The sequence below is a fragment of the Hyperolius riggenbachi genome, chromosome 10, assembly GCF_040937935.1.
Source record: "Hyperolius riggenbachi isolate aHypRig1 chromosome 10, aHypRig1.pri, whole genome shotgun sequence".
In the NCBI taxonomy this organism is placed as follows: domain Eukaryota; kingdom Metazoa; phylum Chordata; class Amphibia; order Anura; family Hyperoliidae; genus Hyperolius; species Hyperolius riggenbachi.
Genome location: NC_090655.1, coordinates 14,436,165 through 14,454,149, shown reverse-complemented (window position 1 = coordinate 14,454,149; position 17,985 = coordinate 14,436,165). Strand labels below are relative to the sequence as shown.

At 45.0% G+C, this 17,985-nt stretch overlaps 1 protein-coding gene across 1 annotated transcript in view; it reads left to right on the top strand.

Annotated features, from left to right (window-relative positions):
* The window catches only part of C10H10orf90 (chromosome 10 C10orf90 homolog), a 922,956-nt gene that overhangs the window by 48,257 nt on the left and 856,714 nt on the right, over positions 1-17,985 (top strand). Inside the window, exon 3 of the mRNA XM_068255335.1 lies at positions 7,214-7,291. The gene's annotated coding sequence lies outside the window, so the exon portion shown is untranslated. The remainder of the gene's footprint in view (positions 1-7,213; positions 7,292-17,985) is intronic.

Here is a 17,985-nt window from a genome sequence, read left to right as displayed (position 1 = left end):
CCTGAAATATGCACATTATAAGCTGTTACTGTGTGCTGCTAGTAAACTAGCTGCAGTGTGTGCTGTTCTCTGGTGCCTAAAATATGTACAGTATAAGCTGTTACTGTGTGCTGCTAGTAAACTAGCTGCAGTGTGTGCTGCTCTCTGGTGCCTGAAATATGCACATTATAAGCTGTTACTGTGTGCTGCTAGTAAACTAGCTGCAGAGTGAGCTGCTCTCTGGTGCCTGAAATATGTACAGTATAAGCTGTTACTGTGTGCTGCTAGTAAACTAGCTGCCAAGTGTGCTGCTCTCTGGTGCCTGAAATATACACAGTATAAGCTGTTACTGTGTGCTGCTAGTAAACTAGCTGCAGTGTGTGCTGCTCTCTGGTGCCTGAAATATACACAGTATAAGCTGTTACTGTGTGCTGCTAGTAAACTAGCTGCAGTGAGCTGCTCTCTGGTGTCTGAAATATGCACAGTATAAGCTATTACTGTGTGCTGATAGTAAACTAGCTGCAGTGTGTGCTGCTTTCTGGTGCCTGAAATATGCACAGTATAAGCTGTTACTGTGTGCTGATAGTAAACTAGCTGCAGTGTGTGCTGCTTTCTGGTGCCTGAAATATGCACAGTATAAGCTGTTACTGTGTGCTGCTAGTAAACTAGCTGCAGTGTGCGCTGCTCTCTGGTGCCTGAAATATGCACAGTATAAGCTGTTACTGTGTGCTGCTAGTAAACTAGCTGCAGAGTGAGCTGCTCTCTGGTGCCTGAAATATGTACAGTATAAGCTGTTACTGTGTGCTGCTAGTAAACTAGCTGCAGTGTGTGCTGCTTTCTGGTGCCTGAAATATGCACAGTATAAGCTGTTACTGTGTGCTGCTAGTAAACTAGCTGCAGTGTGTGCTGCTCTCTAGTGCCTGAAATATTTACAGTATAAGCTGTTACTGTGTGCTGCTAGTAAACTAGCTGCAGTGTGTGCTGCTCTCTGGTGCCTGAAATATGCACATTATAAGCTGTTACTGTGGGCTGCTAGTAAACTAGCTGCAGTGTGTGCTGCTCTCTGGTGCCTAAAATATGTACAGTATAAGCTGTTACTGTGTGCTGCTAGTAAACTAGCTTCAGTGTGTGCTGCTCTCTGGTGCCTGAAATATGCACATTATAAGCTGTTACTGTGTGCTGCTAGTAAACTAGCTGCAGAGTGAGCTGCTCTCTGGTGCCTGAAATATGTACAGTATAAGCTGTTACTGTGTGCTGCTAGTAAACTAGCTGCAGTGTATGCTGCTCTCTGGTGCCTGCAATATGCACAGTATAAGCTGTTACTGTGTGCTGCTAGTAAACTAGCTGCAGTGTGTGCTGCTCTCTGGTGCCTGAAATATGTACAGTATAAGCTGTTACTGTGTGCTGCTAGTAAACTAGCTGCAGTGTGTGCTGCTTTCTGGTGCCTGAAATATGCACAGTCTAAGCTGTTACTGTGTGCTGCTAGTAAACTAGCTGCAGTGTGTGCTGCTCTCCGGTGCCTGAAATATGCACAGTATAAGCTGTTACTGTGTGCTGCTAGTAAACTAGCTGCAGTGTGTGCTGCTCTCCGGTGCCTGAAATATGCACAGTATAAGCTGTTACTGTGTGCTGCTAGTAAACTAGCTGCAGTGTGTGCTGCTCTCTGGTGCCTGAAATATGTACAGTATAAGCTGTTACTGTGTGTTGCTAGTAAACTAGCTGCAGTGTGTGCTGCTCTCGGGTGCCTGAAATATGCACAGTATAAGCTGTTACTGTGTGCTGCTAGTAAACTAGCTGCAGTGTGTGCTGCTCTCCGGTGCCTGAAATATGTACAGTATAAGCTGTTACTGTGTGCTGCTAGTAAACTAGCTGCAGTGTGTGCTGCTCTCCGGTGCCTGAAATATGTACAGTATAAGCTGTTACTGTGTGCTGCTAGTAAACTAGCTGCAGTGTGTGCGGCTCTCCGGTGCCTGAAATATGCACATTATAAGCTGTTACTGTGTGCTGCTAGTAAACTAGCTGCAGTGTGTGCTGCTCTCTGGTGCCTAAAATATGTACAGTATAAGCTGTTACTGTGTGCTGCTAGTAAACTAGCTGCAGTGTGTGCTGCTCTCTGGTGCCTGAAATATGCACATTATAAGCTGTTACTGTGTGCTGCTAGTAAACTAGCTGCAGAGTGAGCTGCTCTCTGGTGCCTGAAATATGTACAGTATAAGCTGTTACTGTGTGCTGCTAGTAAACTAGCTGCAGTGTGTGCTGCTCTCTGGTGCCTGCAATATGCACAGTATAAGCTGTTACTGTGTGCTGCTAGTAAACTAGCTGCAGTGTGTGCTGCTCTCTGGTGCCTGAAATATGTACAGTATAAGCTGTTACTGTGTGCTGCTAGTAAACTAGCTGCAGTGTGTGCTGCTCTCTGGTGCCTGAAATATGCACAGTATAAGCTGTTACTGTGTGCTGCTAGTAAACTAGCTGCAGAGTGAGCTGCTCTCTGGTGCCTGAAATATGTACAGTATAAGCTGTTACTGTGTGCTGCTAGTAAACTAGCTGCAGTGTGTGCTGCTCTCTGGTGCCTGCAATATGCACAATATAAGCTGTTACTGTGTGCTGCTAGTAAACTAGCTGCAGTGTGTGCTGCTCTCTGGTGCCTGAAATATGTACAGTATAAGCTGTTACTGTGTGCTGCTAGTAAACTAGCTGCAGTGTGTGCTGCTCTCTGGTGCCTGAAATATGCACAGTATAAGCTGTTACTGTGTGCTGCTAGTAAACTAGCTGCAGTGTGTGCTGCTCTCTGGTGCCTGAAATATGCACAGTATAAGCTGTTACTGTGTGCTGCTAGTAAACTAGCTGCAGTGTGTGCTGCTCTCTGGTGCCTGAAATATGCACAGTATAAGCTGTTACTGTGTGCTGATAGTAAATTAGCTGCAGTGTGTGCTGCTCTCTGGTGCCTGAAATATGTACAGTATAAGCTGTTACTGTGTGCTGATAGTAAACTAGCTGCAGTGTGTGCTGCTCTCTGGTGCCTGAAATATGCACAGTATAAGCTGTTACTGTGTGCTGATAGTAAACTAGCTGCAGTGTGTGCTGCTCTCTGGTGCCTGAAATATGCACAGTATAAGCGGTTACTGTGTGCTGATAGTAAACTAGCTGCAGAGTGAGCTGCTCTCTGGTGTCTGAAATATGTACAGTATAAGCTGTTACTGTGTGCTGCTAGTAAACTAGCTGCAGTGTGTGCTGCTCTCTGGTGCCTGAAATATGTACAGTAGAAGCTGTTACTGTGTGCTGATAGTAAACTAGCTGCAGAGTTAGCTGCTCTCTGGTGCCTGAAATATGCACAGTATAAGCTGTTACTGTGTGCTGCTAGTAAACTAGCTGCAGTGTGTGCTGCTCTCTGGTGCCTGAAATATGTACAGTATAAGCTGTTACTGTGTGCTGCTAGTAAACTAGCTGCAGAGTGAGCTGCTCTCTGGTGCCTGAAATATGCACAGTATAAGCTGTTACTGTGTGCTGCTAGTAAACTAGCTGCAGTGTGTGCTGCTCTCTGGTGCCTGAAATATGCACAGTATAAGCTGTTACTGTGTGCTGCTAGTAAACTAGCTGCAGTGTGTGCTGCTCTCTGGTGCCTGAAATATGCACAGTATAAGCTGTTACTGTGTGCTAATAGTAAACTAGCTGCAGTGTGTGCTGCTCTCTGGTGCCTGAAATATGTACAGTATAAGCTGTTACTGTGTGCTGATAGTAAACTAGCTGCAGTGTGTGCTGCTCTCTGGTGCCTGAAATATGCACAGTATAGGCTGTTACTGTGTGCTGATAGTAAACTAGCTGCAGTGTGTGCTGCTCTCTGGTGCCTGAAATATGTACAGTATAGGCTGTTACTGTGTGCTGATAGTAAACTAGCTGCAGAGTGAGCTGCTCTCTGGTGTCTGAAATATGTACAGTATAAGCTGTTACTGTGTGCTGATAGTAAACTAGCTGCAGTGTGTGCTGCTCTCTGGTGCCTGAAATATGTACAGTAGAAGCTGTTACTGTGTGCTGATAGTAAACTAGCTGCAGAGTTAGCTGCTCTCTGGTGCCTGAAATATGCACAGTATAAGCTGTTACTGTGTGCTGCTAGTAAACTAGCTGCAGTGTGTGCTGCTCTCTGGTGCCTGAAATATGTACAGTAGAAGCTGTTACTGTGTGCTGATAGTAAACTAGCTGCAGAGTGAGCTGCTCTCTGGTGCCTGAAATATGTACAGTAGAAGCTGTTACTGTGTGCTGATAGTAAACTAGCTGCAGAGTTAGCTTATCTCTGGTGCCTGAAATATGCACAGTATAAGCTGTTACTGTGTGCTGCTAGTAAACTAGCTGCAGTGTGTGCTGCTCTCTGGTGCCTGAAATATGTACAGTAGAAGCTGTTACTGTGTGCTGATAGTAAACTAGCTGCAGAGTGAGCTGTTCTCTGGTGCCTGAAATATGTACAGTATAAGCTGTTACTGTGTGCTGCTAGTAAACTAGCTGCAGTGTGTGCTGCTCTCTGGTGCCTGAAATATGTACAGTATAAGCTGTTACTGTGTGCTGCTAGTAAACTAGCTGCAGAGTGAGCTGCTCTCTGGTGCCTGAAATATGCACAGTATAAGCTGTTACTGTGTGCTGCTAGTAAACTAGCTGCAGAGTGAGCTGCTCTCTGGTGCCTGAAATATGCACAGTATAAGCTGTTACTGTGTGCTGCTAGTAAACTAGCTGCAGTGTGTGCTGCTCTCTGGTGCCTGAAATATGTACAGTAGAAGCTGTTACTGTGTGCTGCTAGTAAACTAGCTGCAGAGTGTGCTGCTCTCTGGTGCCTGAAATATGCACAGTATAAGCTGTTACTGTGTGCTGCTAGTAAACTAGCTGCAGTGTGTGCTGCTCTCTAGTGCCTGAAATATGTACAGTATAAGCGGTTACTGTGTGCTGATAGTAAACTAGCTGCAGTGTGTGCTGCTCTCTGGTGCCTGAAATATGTACAGTATAAGCTGTTACTGTGTGCTGCTAGTAAACTAGCTGCAGAGTGAGCTGCTCTCTGGTGCCTGAAATATGCACAGTATAAGCTGTTACTGTGTGCTGCTAGTAAACTAGCTGCAGTGTGTGCTGCTCTCTGCTGCCTGAAATATGTACAGTAGAAGCTGTTGCTGTGTGCTGCTAGTAAACTAGCTGCAGTGTGTGCTGCTCTCTGGTGCCTGAAATATGTACAGTAGAAGCTGTTACTGTGTGCTGCTAGTAAACTAGCTGCAGAGTGAGCTGCAGCAGCTGTGAGAAAAACTACATATCGCCAGGTACATGCAGGAGATAAATAGATCTAAAATAACGAATGGCCACACCCCCTTTTTTCCCTGGTGAATTGTGATTTTGAGAAAAAATAACGACTAACTATCGCCTATTTATCGCACGAATTTCGACCTATTGGTATTTCAACCTATATTTCTGGAGACTTGCTATTTTGAGCTATCGCATGAGGTAAATTACCTCCCACGAGATAAATAGGTCGGTAGCCACTGGTGAATTGAGGCCATTGAGTATTGTTTATTGGCCAAGGCCAGATTTTTTTCCCCATTTAGGACAACTTTCTCATGGCTCCCTTTCTATGAGCAGCAGCCCCCCTCTCATCCCATGTGCAGCCCCCACTTCCATGTGTAACATCCATGTACAGCATTTACTGCATTTCCTTACTTAACCACTTAAGGTCCATAGGCTTAAACCCCCCTAGTGACCAGGCCATTTTTAACTAATTAGACCACTGCAGCTTTAAGGCCTTGCTGCAGGGCTGCACAACTCAGCACACAAGTGATCCCCCCCCCCCCTTTTCTGCCCACCAACAGAGCTCTCTGTTAGTGGGGTGTGATCGCTGTGATCGTTAGTGGGGTTTATTTTTTATTTTATTTTTTATATAAATATTTATTAATTTATTTATTTTTACAATAAATTGTGTTCATTGTTTTATTTTTATTTTTCTATCTCCCCCTCCCTCCCCCCACCAGCCAATCAGTGCGATCGGCTGTCATAGGCTTCAGATTGCTTCCCTGCCTCCATGCCTCCAGAGGGAACAGCCTGTCCCCAGTACAGCGCTGCCATAGATTGCAGCGCTGTACAGAGTAAATAGATGGCGGTTTCGCCGTCTAACAGTCTCCTAGCTGCGATCGACACTTGGAGACATTCAAGCGGAGATGCACATGCATTGGCGCGCGCGATCTCCTGCATAACCCTGCCCCAGGACTCGACGCCAGTTGGGGTTAAGCGGTCCTGGGGCTGCCGCCGCGATCACGCCCATCGTGACATGGTCGTAAGCTAGTTAAATCAGATCTCCAGCCTAAAGTAAAAATCTAGCAGGCTACCTGTAAAAGAATGTTATAATTACTTGCGCTGCCTTGTCCCACAAAGTTGTCCTGAAGACTCCACATAATCCAGCTTCCAGCACATGGCTGCACAGAGTTGGCATGTTCTCCCTGTGTCTGTGTGGGTTTCCTCTGGGCACTCCGGTTTCCTCACACATCACAAAAACATACAGATAAGTTAATTGGCTTCCCCCTAAATTGGTCCTAGACTACGATACATGCACTACACGATACATACATAGACATATGACTATGATAGGGATTAGATTGTGAGCCCCTCTGAGGGACAGTTATGTGTCCAGACAATATAGATATCAGTGCTATATAAATACTAAAGAATAATGTATTGTAGTTACAATACTGACAGTATGGGCTCGATTCACAAAGCGGTGCTAACCCAGTTAGAGACTTTAGGCGTGATAACCATTGCACCACGCTGGTGAAAAGCCAGTTTAGGCGTGATAAGTTTAGGTGTGATAAGTTTAGGCGTGATAAGTTTAGATAAGTTTAGATCGCGCGCAAAGTCCCGCACGCAAAGCAGCGCCATTAAACTCTATGCGAAGTGCACCAGACTTTGCTAATGCAAAACTTTTGATCAGCTGTGCACTGCGGTGCTAACCCAGTTGGTGCTTAAACTTATCATGCCTAAACTTATCACACCTAAACTTATCACACCTAAACTTATCACGCCTAAACTTATCACACCTAAACTTATCACACCTAAACTTATCATGCCTAAACTGAGTTTAGGTGTGATAAAGGGCTTTTCACCAGCGTGCTAACTGTTAGCACCGCTTTGTGAATCAGGCCCAATGTGTTTAGATAAGGAGTGTTCTTTTAAGTGACATTTTTATGACATGCCATCATTTGCATATTGTGTCTTGTAGATTATTGTTCCTGTAATCGACGCCACTGAAACCTTAAAGTTGTCTGCCTAATGCAAATGGAGATCAGTAAGTACAGTAGTAAGTGTCTTATACCGTATACTATGAATAAAGTATATTATTGTACATATCCACATCACATGTATTAATTGCAGGCACAGTTGACATCTCTGAATTTATTAATATGAACACAATGATGATGCCTTTACTACCAGCAGAAGTTGTACTGTCAAAAATGATTGCACCGTTTGTGATTAATGTCTTGGATCCTGTTGGTGTTGTTGGCAGGGATGATTTCCGATTTATGAGGTCTCAGGGTACCTTGCATGCACAGTGGTGCTTGCTTATTCCTGTTAGTTCAGATTATGCCTTTAAAGGGATCTTAGCAGCTCATGATTTCAAATAAAGGGCTGCCAGGTTTGAGAAGTTAACCCCCCCCCCCCTCCCTCTCCCTTTTCACTGCTATTTTCCAGGGTTGGTGTAAAGACCAACAAGTGTGACTTATCTTATCGGTTTGAAGCACAATATACTACCTCCTCCCTGCTCCCTAATGCTGCAGCGACTGAGCAATTAAGTCTAAGTAGAAGCAGGGCCGGGCCGAGGCATAGGCTGGAGAGGCTCCAGCCTCAGGGCGCAGTGTAGGAGGGGGCGCACAATTCATTCAGCTGTCATTCCTAATTGTGTATGAAGCAGAAAGAAATAAGAAAAGGGGATACATAGCAGTGACTGCAAGCCATATAAATAGATATTATGGTGTTGGGGAGGTTGTGGGCCCTGTGGCGCCTCTTAGACTAATAGCAATCAGTGTGTGACAGCTGAGGTGGGAGGGATCGAGGGGCGCACTTTGGTGTCTCAGCCTTGGGTGCTGGAGGACCTTGTCCCGGCTCTGAGTAGAAGAGTCCTTATCTGCCTTCCATTTTCTGCTACTTGTGGACTGAGGAAGTAGAAGACTGCCTGGAATTAAATGTAAAAAGATGAGGTAAAATGAAAGTGTTTTTTATTAATAAGCCACATTTGTAGCACACATTTTAATGTGCTGTTAATCTGCCCTTGTAGTTAAAAAGGTTCCCTAGCCTATAACATTACAAAATAAAGTTAGATACTTACCTAAGTAGAAGAGGCCTCTAGATGGCCGAGAGGCTTCCAGATCCATCCAAAAGCCCAATGCTAATTTAGCTGACAGGAGTTTGTTGGATATCTTCTCTTTGCTGCGCTCCCCTCCATGTACGAGCGTGGTCCTAATAAAGTGTTGAAGTACAGCTGCACTGGTGCATGAAAGAGAGCGTGGCTGAAACTTAGAAGAGGGTCCTTGCCAGTGACAGTGAAGTCTAGGTAGACTTGGGAACCCTCGACCATCCAGAGTCTTCCCTCCATTTAGGCAAGTATCACAAGTGTGGGACACAAGCGCACGGTGGTTGTGGCTTTTAGTGCAGGATGTGAGTCTCATGTCCTGGAATCTACAGGAGGACGAATGAGGACGTGAGACTCCCGTCCTACAATCTTAAGTGGTTAAAAAACCACTAATATGAAAAGTGTAAAATTCTTACATACAGGATGTAGATTTATGCAGAGTGAAAACACTATAAATTACTTTTTTCCTATGTGCAGTCATTTACACTAGGCAGTAAAAATCTGACATGTTTCACTGGGTTTTGGGCTAGTCCATGTCCTCATGGGGGATTCTCTGGGTTGTCTTTATTTTCAGGAGCACTTACTGAACAGCTATTGCTCAGTCCAGCTTATTTAGGTAACTTGACACCTACGGGTATACTAATTTTTTGGGGGACATACCTGTCTATGTTATATCGTAGATATGTCTGCAGAGCTTTATTTAGGTGTCACGGTGCTGCCTAATTTTGTTAATAAGGGGGGCATGCTGCTTAAATGACACCTGGGAAATGACACATCAGGTACACTTTAACTATGCTAACCATTCAATTGCAACATGTGTTTAGGGATGCACAGCCTTTCCCCCCACCTTTCCTTAACTTTGTAACTATGTAACTGTCAGGTTAGCTGCTCCCAGCCCCTCCTCCTGAGTTTCCTGTTTGCATGATAAGTAGTAGCAGATTTGCATATGATTTGCATCTGAATTAAATGTGAAGTGTGCAGAAAATCTATTTAGGTGCCTCACACTGAGCTGGTGGTCATTTCAGATGCAGCCTTAGTGGTATGCGCTGGCATTCTCCTCGCTGTTCAACCAAATGTAAGTTACACATTTTTTTGCTTAGCTGCTCCCAAGGTTTTAAAGAGACTCCGTATCAAAAATTGCATCCTGTTTTTTATCATCCTACAAGTTCCAAAAGCTATTCTAACGTGTTCTGGCTTACTGCAGCACGTTCTACTATCACCATCTCTGTAATAAATCAGCTTATCTCTCTCTTGTCAGACTTGTCAGGCCTGTGTCTGGAAGGCTGCCAAGTTCTTCAGTGTTGTGGTTCTGCTATGAACTCCCCCATCCAGGCCCCTCTCTGCACACTGCCTGTGTGATATTTAGATTAGTGCAGCTTCTCTCTGTTCTATTATCTTTTACAAGCTGGATAAATCCTCCTCTGAGCTGGCTGGGCTTTCACATACTGAGGAAGTACATACAGGCACAGCTGTCTGCACTCTGCAGGAAGAAATAGCCTGACACTTCAGTGGAAGATAGCTGCAGGGGGAAAGAAACACACAAATTATCTCTTGAGATTCAAAAGGATGGCTGTATACAGCCTGCTTGTGTATGAATGTATTTTCTATGTGTGGACATACTGTACATCAATCTACTTCCTGTTTTGGTGGCCATTTTGTTTGTTTATAAACAAACTTTTTAAAACTGTTTTTAACCACTTTTAATGTGGCGAGGAGCGGCGAAATTGTGACAGAGGGTAATAGGAGATGTCCCATAACGCACTGGTATGTTAACTTTTGTGCGATTTTAACAATACAGATTCTCTTTAAATTTAGGTTAGGTCACTTGCCCGGAGGTCTGCCTCACCGTGGCGCAAGTGTCTAGTATAATATACTTTGCATGCAAACCATATTGGAAGCTAAAGTACCTCCTAGTTTAATAAATGTTAGCACTTGTCTTGGATGCAGGACATGCATTTTTCAGTCTGGCAGAGGCGGTGTATGCCTGTGCGATTAACCATTCAATTGCAACATGTGTTTAGGGATGCGCAGCCTTTCCCCCACCTTACCTTAACTTTGTAACTATGTAACTGTCAGGTTAGCTGCTCCCAGCCCCTCCTCCTGAGTTTCCTGTTTGCATGATAAGTAGTAGCAGATTTGCATATGATTTGCATCTGAATTGAATGCGAAGTGTGCAGAAAATCTATTTAGGTGCCTCACACTGAGCTGGTGGTCATTTCAGATGCAGCCTTAGTGGTATGCGCTGGGGTTCTCCTCGCTGTTCAACCAAATGTAAGTTACAAATTTTTTTTGCTTAGCTGCTCCTAAGGTTTTAAATTTAGGTTAAGTCACTTGCCTGGAGATCTGCCTCACCGTGGCGCAAGTGTCTAGTATAATATACTTTGCATGCAAACCATATTGGAAGCTAAAGTACCTCCTAGTTTAATAAATGTTAGCACTTGTCTTGGATGCAGGGCATGCATTTTTCAGTCTGGCAGAGGCGGTGTATGCCTGTGCGATTAACCATTCAATTGCAGCATGTGTTTAGGGATGCGCAGCCTTTCCCCCCACCTTTCCTTAACCATGTAAAATGACTGTGTATGTGGTAATAGGGACTTTATTCATTTTATCCGGGTGGGTGATGAGCCAATCCAAAGTTTTACTGGGGGGCCACCAATTCCAAGTTATGCCCCAACTTTTCCGCTGTTAATGATAATCTAGCTCCGCCAGCATTGATTTCCATTCAAGTGCATGCGATCAGAAGCTCTGAGATCCTGCATGGAAAATAGGAGTGAGTTGAACGGCAGTGCGAAGGATTACGCCTTTATCTTCAAAGGAAAACGCTTTAACTCTGCACATCCTGAAATAAATATTGTTCAATTTGAGAAGTGGCTTTAAAGCAAATGCCAATAGTCCTGTGAACTAGAAAGGATTGCCTAATATGTCGCGGCTGTATCCATATGGGACATAAATAAATAAAGCAAAACGCCCGGAGGGGGGATTAAAGTGAAAGTTACAGTATATAGAAAAAGTAATTTAGTCACATTTTGTATAGCAATAAACACATTGCATTGCAGCAGGTACACAATAAAAGACCCCCTGCCTTTGGGCTCCTTTCCATGGGGAGCTGATGGCGGTGAATTCACCGCCTGTCAGCACTGTTTACTGGACACTTGCTAGCGCTCAGCATGGGCAGCAGACAGGCGGCTCCCGTGTAGAGTCACATCTGAGCTCCGCCGTGGGCGTGCTTATGCGTGACATGCCGCCTTTTGCGGTCGCCAGGTAACACCACCGCTTATCGAGCAAGGACACGTGTGGTGTTACCAAATGCTCCCATTTGGCTGCATGTAATTGCCGCTGGTCAGAGATGGAATAAGGTGAGATAGGGCCCTAGGCAAGCAATGACTTTGGGCCCATTCTTGATGGCCACCTGGATTTTTTGCCAAGATTTGTTAGGGTTTAGCATAAACCGGGCCCCAGACTCTCTCCAGGCCCTAGGGAACTGCCTAAGTTGCCTTGTGGATGATCTGGCAGGCTGGAGGCTGAGTTGCTCGACAAGTATGCAGTCCAGTTGTCCACAAATGGGTGAGGAGGAGGGATGGGTGGAAATTTCCATTTCCACAGAATTTCTGATTTCTGCCAATACCCATTTCTGACTCTGAGGCATCTTTTTTTGTCATTTTTTTGCCTTCCCTGATTGGCTAAATACTTCCAAGTTGATTCGGAAGTACTAGACCAATAAGAGAATGCAGAATTTTACCACCGTAATTGGAATACCACGGAAATTTTAGGCCAATCGCAAGACTCAGGAATGCTCAGTTCTCTGATTGGACCAGTGCTTCCAAGTTCTGTGATTGGCCTAAAACTACTGAGCTGCTGTAAATCGGATTGCCTTGATTGGAACTGCTGGAATTTGAATTCCACTGTATGCGAATGAGCATCTCCAGTGAGGAGTCACTTTTGTTTAATCTCATAGGTCATTCATTTCAATTACTGGACAACTAATTTGATCTATATTTATCTGTGTCTATTATGTCCCAAGCAGCTTACATTTACATGCATTGATTGGTATACTTATAATTGGCTTTATGCTTCTACAGTATTTATTTCCATGTTATGTGAAGGATTAGTCGTTTATAATCATTTGATTTACAGTAGTTGCTATCTTTCGATCAATCCTTATTTGAGTAATGCGCACAATCCAATCAGAAGAAATGTAAGGTTTTCTTCACAAAGTAGTAGCATGCTATAAATCATGAATGTACACTCATCATTTCAGTGCACTGCGCATGCGTAATTAGTAAGTGTGCCTTTAGCCTTAAGATGCGTACACACATTTTTCCAAAGGACCGGCCGTTTGGACGTCTGAACGGCCGGTCGTTTGGACGTCAAATCAGGCATATGTACAAACGGTCGTTCAGCTGATAAGACTGGTTTTGACGGATCCGTCAGACGTCCAAATGACCGGTAGTTTGGAAAATCTGACGTGTGTATGTACCGTAACTGCTGAAAGGGGCACTATGACAATAATATGTAACAGGTATTCTGATTACCCTGCTAACATGTAGATACCAGGGAAGACATCAGTTTTCGAGCAGATCTTTATACTTCTTAGCTAATTTACATCATGTGACAGCTTTTCTCCATCAGTAACCAGCCTTGCTGATGTGGCAGTCCCCTCCCGCTTGGTTTGCTCTAACTGCCTTCTCTGTCTCACACGCACGCACACACACAAACACACACACTCCTGTATCAAAGAAAGGAAGCTCCTTTACCTCAATGCTATGGCTTCTGCTGTGGTGGCTGGAAAGAAAAAGTTTTACTCATTATTTTTTAGCCCAGTCATTCAGAACCGGTAACTTTACCTCTGGAAGGACCTCCAGGGGTAAAAGAGAGAATTACAACCCAGACATTAGCACAAGTGTCAGAGAAAAGCTGACACATGAAGTAAATTAGCACTTCCAGGAAAATACAAAAATGTAGCAAGTACTGGTGTAGGATGAATGATTTAAAGCCAATGGGTACCACATTAAAAATAAAAAAGTCAGATACTCACCTAAGGAGAGGGAAGGCTCGGTCCTAATGAGCCTTCCCTCTCCTCTCCCGGTGCCCTCGGTGCTGCACTGGCTCCCCCGTTCGCGCCCCCTGCCGCAGGGACTTCAGAGGTCTTCGGGAGCACTTGGGCTTTTGAAGACGGGCAGCTCCATACTACGTATGCGTGAGTGCGTCATAGAGGGGCGCTCGCGCATGCGTAGTATGGAGCGGCCCCGAGTGCTCCCGAAGGCTTTCGAAACATCCCTTTGGCAGCGGAAGTGGCAGTATTTGACCGAACTGGTCGAATACTGCCACGGGGGATCCTGCGCGGGACCGGGCACCGGGAGAGCAGAGGGAAGGCTCATTAGGACCGAGCCTTTCCTCTCCTTAGGTGAGTATCTGACTTTTTTATTTTTAACTTGGTAAACATTCACTTTAAAGTAAGTAGAATAATACTCACAAACCAGGGTTACCTCCAGGCAACCACTGTATAGGCAGGTGAGGAGATTAGACCTGTCACCACTCAGGATTAAGAAGTCGCTCTCTGTAGATCAGAAGAAAGGGGTACAGCACCCCTCCACCAGGGGTGGACACAGGTGTTGTATACTTCAAACAGAGGCGGCCAAAAGGATAAAATAGGCTAAAATTGCTAAGGAGGCCGTGGTGGACTTACCTCCTAGAAGCAGACACAAAACTAACAATTTCAAAAAACACATTAATGTATTGACATACTCAAAAACAGTGTTGCAACGTGTTTCACAGGAATGGACCTGCTTCATCAGGCAGTAAACGAGGAGTATATAACAGTAATGGATCAGGATAGCACCAAGCACCTCTGTCTGAGATTAACAGGAAAGTTACAGGTCAGCACATCTCAGATACATCCATCTGTTATTGGAAAGTAGATAACATAATGTAGTTGATTACAAGACATTTGTAAAAGCAGCACAATAATATCTTGTATAATAAAATACGGTCATCATAGAGCTATTGGAAGACAATCTATGACATAAATGATGGTCTGTTTTGCGCTTAAAGATGAAGGAGTAGAAAAAAATGGGTATGAAGTGAGATTAACAACTTACATAGAAGGCCCATTAAGAAAGAAGAAGAAAGAATATAGAAAACTTTCATCTGCCCCAAGCCCAGGACCCGACAATGAGGAGGACAGCATCAGTGGGTTAGTCAATAATGGGTATAAAATTGGCGTTTGTAGGATCTAGGATTCTATCTTCCCAAATACCCAAGACTTTATTGAATTTTTTAGGACATCTTCTATTTAGATAAGTGGTCTTGTACAATGGAAGTACATTATTGATTGCCTTAGCCCAAGTACCAATGGTTGAGATTGAGGATTTTTTCCAGTACTTTAAGATTTCTTTTATTTCTTTTCTTGCTCAGAAGCTATATACTCCTCGTTTATTGCCCGATGAAGCAGGTTCATACCTGTGAAACGCGTTGCAACACTGTTTTGGAGTATGTCTATAAATGTATGTGTTTTTTGAAATAGACAGTTTTGTGTCTGCTTCAAGGAGGTAAGTTCACCATGGCCTCCTTAGCAACTTTAACAACTTTAGCCTATATTATCCTTTTGGCGCCTCTGTTCGTTGTATACAATAGCACTTCCAGGAGGCTTTGAAATAAAAAAGGGGTTCCCATGATGAAACTAGTAAAAAAAACAAAAAAAAACAAGTGGTTGTAATGAACTCACCTGGCCAGGGTTCTAATGATGCAGCCAGCTCTTGAACATTTGTCTTCCTCCTCAGTCCAGCACAGTTGGGTTCTGTCCCGACCTTGTGTCTCCCCCAGAGGCTCTGCATGTGTGCTTGAGCTGACATACTGGATAGTCCTCTCTGTTACCGGAGGAGCCAATGAGCTGCTGGAATTGCTAATTGCTCCAAAAAGTTCTGCCCCATCCGATGTTTCCCCACCCGTGATAGCGTTAAGTGGGTGTTATCCTGCTAGGTGCGATTATCAGACTGCTCTTGTGTAAGGAACACGCCTGACCACATGTTTGATTGCTGTCTGAACCGACCTTAGGAACACACAACTAACAAACATTCCACAGTGATGCACATTCCAGCAGTATTATTATTTATTGTATTTATAAAGTGTCAACATATTATGCAGCACTGGACAATAAATACATACGGTGATACAAAGGATGACAGACGTAACAAGGTTATACAACATACGACCAAGCTATACAAGACAAACAGGGTACAAGATCATGCGATTTTGGGCTGGCCTGTTAAGCGGAGTAATACAAGTACGAGGCGGTGATAGTAAAGTAGCACACAATCATGTAGAATACACTAGGGAAGGGAGGACTCTGCCAAAGGCTTACAATCTAAGGGCAGGGGAGGTGGACACACTAGGTAGGGCTGAAGAATAAGTAATTAGTACAAAGTTACTGTGTGGTAGCGGTGGGTAGGCCATCTTAAAGGATTTCCAAGGTCAAAATCTGCCCCCAAAATGTAAAAAAAGTTAACTACCTGCATGACTTTGTATGGCACGGAGGCTGTTTCCTGTTGCGTGGATCGGGGGGTTGGCCCTAGTGCTGCGCAGCTGCAGTAGCAGCCATGCGGAGTGCGCAGCCGCGGCCAGGGCCGGCGGCCATCTTTATACAGGCAGCAGAGCCCGACCCTGGCCGTGGGGTCGGGAGCCATTCGGGGTCATATTGAGAGGCGGGGACCCGGCGGAACGGCACGGAGGGCGCGGACGGCGTCCTCCGTGCCATACAAAGTCATGCAGGTAGTTAACTTTTTTTACATTTTGGGGGCAGATTTTGGCCTTGGAAGTCCTTTAAAGAGGTGGGTTTTGAGGGCTTGCTTGAAAGTGTTGAAGGAGGAGGTAAGTCTGATGGGTGGGGGAAGGTAGTTCCAGATGGTGGAGGTGGCTCTTGAGAAATCCTGCAGGTGCTCATGGAAATGGGAAATGCTCGGGGCAGGTGACAGGCCTAGTGTATACCTGTGAACAAGCTCAGAGATTTAGGTAGGGCAGGTTTTGTGGACAGATTAGCAGTAAAGATTTCATCACCTGTGATCACTGGCGTAACAATAGGGCCTGCAGCCTCTGCCCCCCCCCCCTGGGGCCCACTCGGGGCCGTTTTGGGCCTGGAGGGGTCGCAGCATGAGGGGAAAGCCATGCTGCACTTTGGCTGGGAGGGGGGACAGTCCCCCCCCCCTCCCTCACCTCAGGCTCTCCCCTCTGCGCGCCCCTCCAGCATCAATACGATTGTGTATGCAGGCGGCGGGGCAACGGCAGATACATACCTTCCGTGCGCTCCAGCGTGGATGTTTCTCCCTCTAGTGTCTGACGCAACTTCCTATTTATACAGGAAGTATAAACTGAGCCCACTCAGTATTTCTGCAGGGGGGCCCTTGTGGCACAAAGTTACGCCCCTGCCTGTGATAAATCTAAGAACGTAAATCTGCGTGAGAAAATATTTTTCATGGGAAGCACTGACTAAGTAGTTTCTAAAAAGTAATATCGTAAAAAAAAGCAATTTTATTCAAGGTAAATTTAGTAAGGTTCCACTTAAAGTCTATACTTTTCAAGGACTTCTTAGCTGACTTGTTGCTGCATGTTCAAACACAGATATTCCACTAGTTGGTAGCAGGAGATTAGAAGAAAGGTGTGGGAGGGCTGAGCCACGACTCTAAAATACCTCAGACCCAAAGTTTTAAGACTCCTACACACTGACTAAAAACGTTGCCCGTCGGGGATCAGAACTTGATCCCTTTGGGCCACATCGCTCGCCCAGGCTGCACATACGCCTGTCAGCTGTGCTGTGTAGCTGACGATGTGCTGTGTTCCTATACAGGGGAGAGGAGAGGGACAACGGAGGGACAACGAGGGATCGTGGGGGGGATTGGTGTCACTGCGATTGCTCTGTCCAGCGGATGGCTGGCCGGTTGGGCTTCGGAGGTCGTCGGGTGCCGTACATATGCCTGATTGTCGGCAGAAGCTGTCGTTATCAGCTGCGTCCGCCAACTTTAGTCAGGCGTGTGTATACCATTTATCGGTCTTATTTGGGGGAGTGGAAAGGCTGCTTCTCTTGTTAATATGAATGTTTAAGGGTATCGTTCAACTCCTTAGTCCAAAGAAATCATTATTAAACATTGTCAAACAATTAACTTGAAATAAAATTGGCTAAAGATTAGCAAAGTCAATCCATGGACAGTGAGACCTGAGTTGCTAAAGTAAACTGTGTTAGGCTTGGAGGTGTAATCTCCACAGTCAGCATGCAACGCATGAGCTGTCGTGGAGGAGGTACACACACCAGCACAAGGAAACAGGCTATCCCTAGTATAGTGGAGGGGAGGACTGACTCCAATAGGAGATTGTGGCGCACAGAGCCGGTGCAGATCTTGGTGGAGGGCTGCTTTCACTTCACTGCTGGGAGATTGTGAGCTCTGATTATATTATATTGCTGTTGTTTGTAAAGTGTGTGTGTTGCTGCTTTGATATCTGGGGCTTGTGCATAGCGATTCATCAGATATCTAACAGCAAGTGCTTGTTTTAAAAGTACAATTTTTTTTTTTTCTCTGTTTGCAGCAGGCTGTCAATCAGCTAGGGGGAGGGATTAGCTGTAACACAGGTGATTAATTAACAGGAAGTGTAAGCTA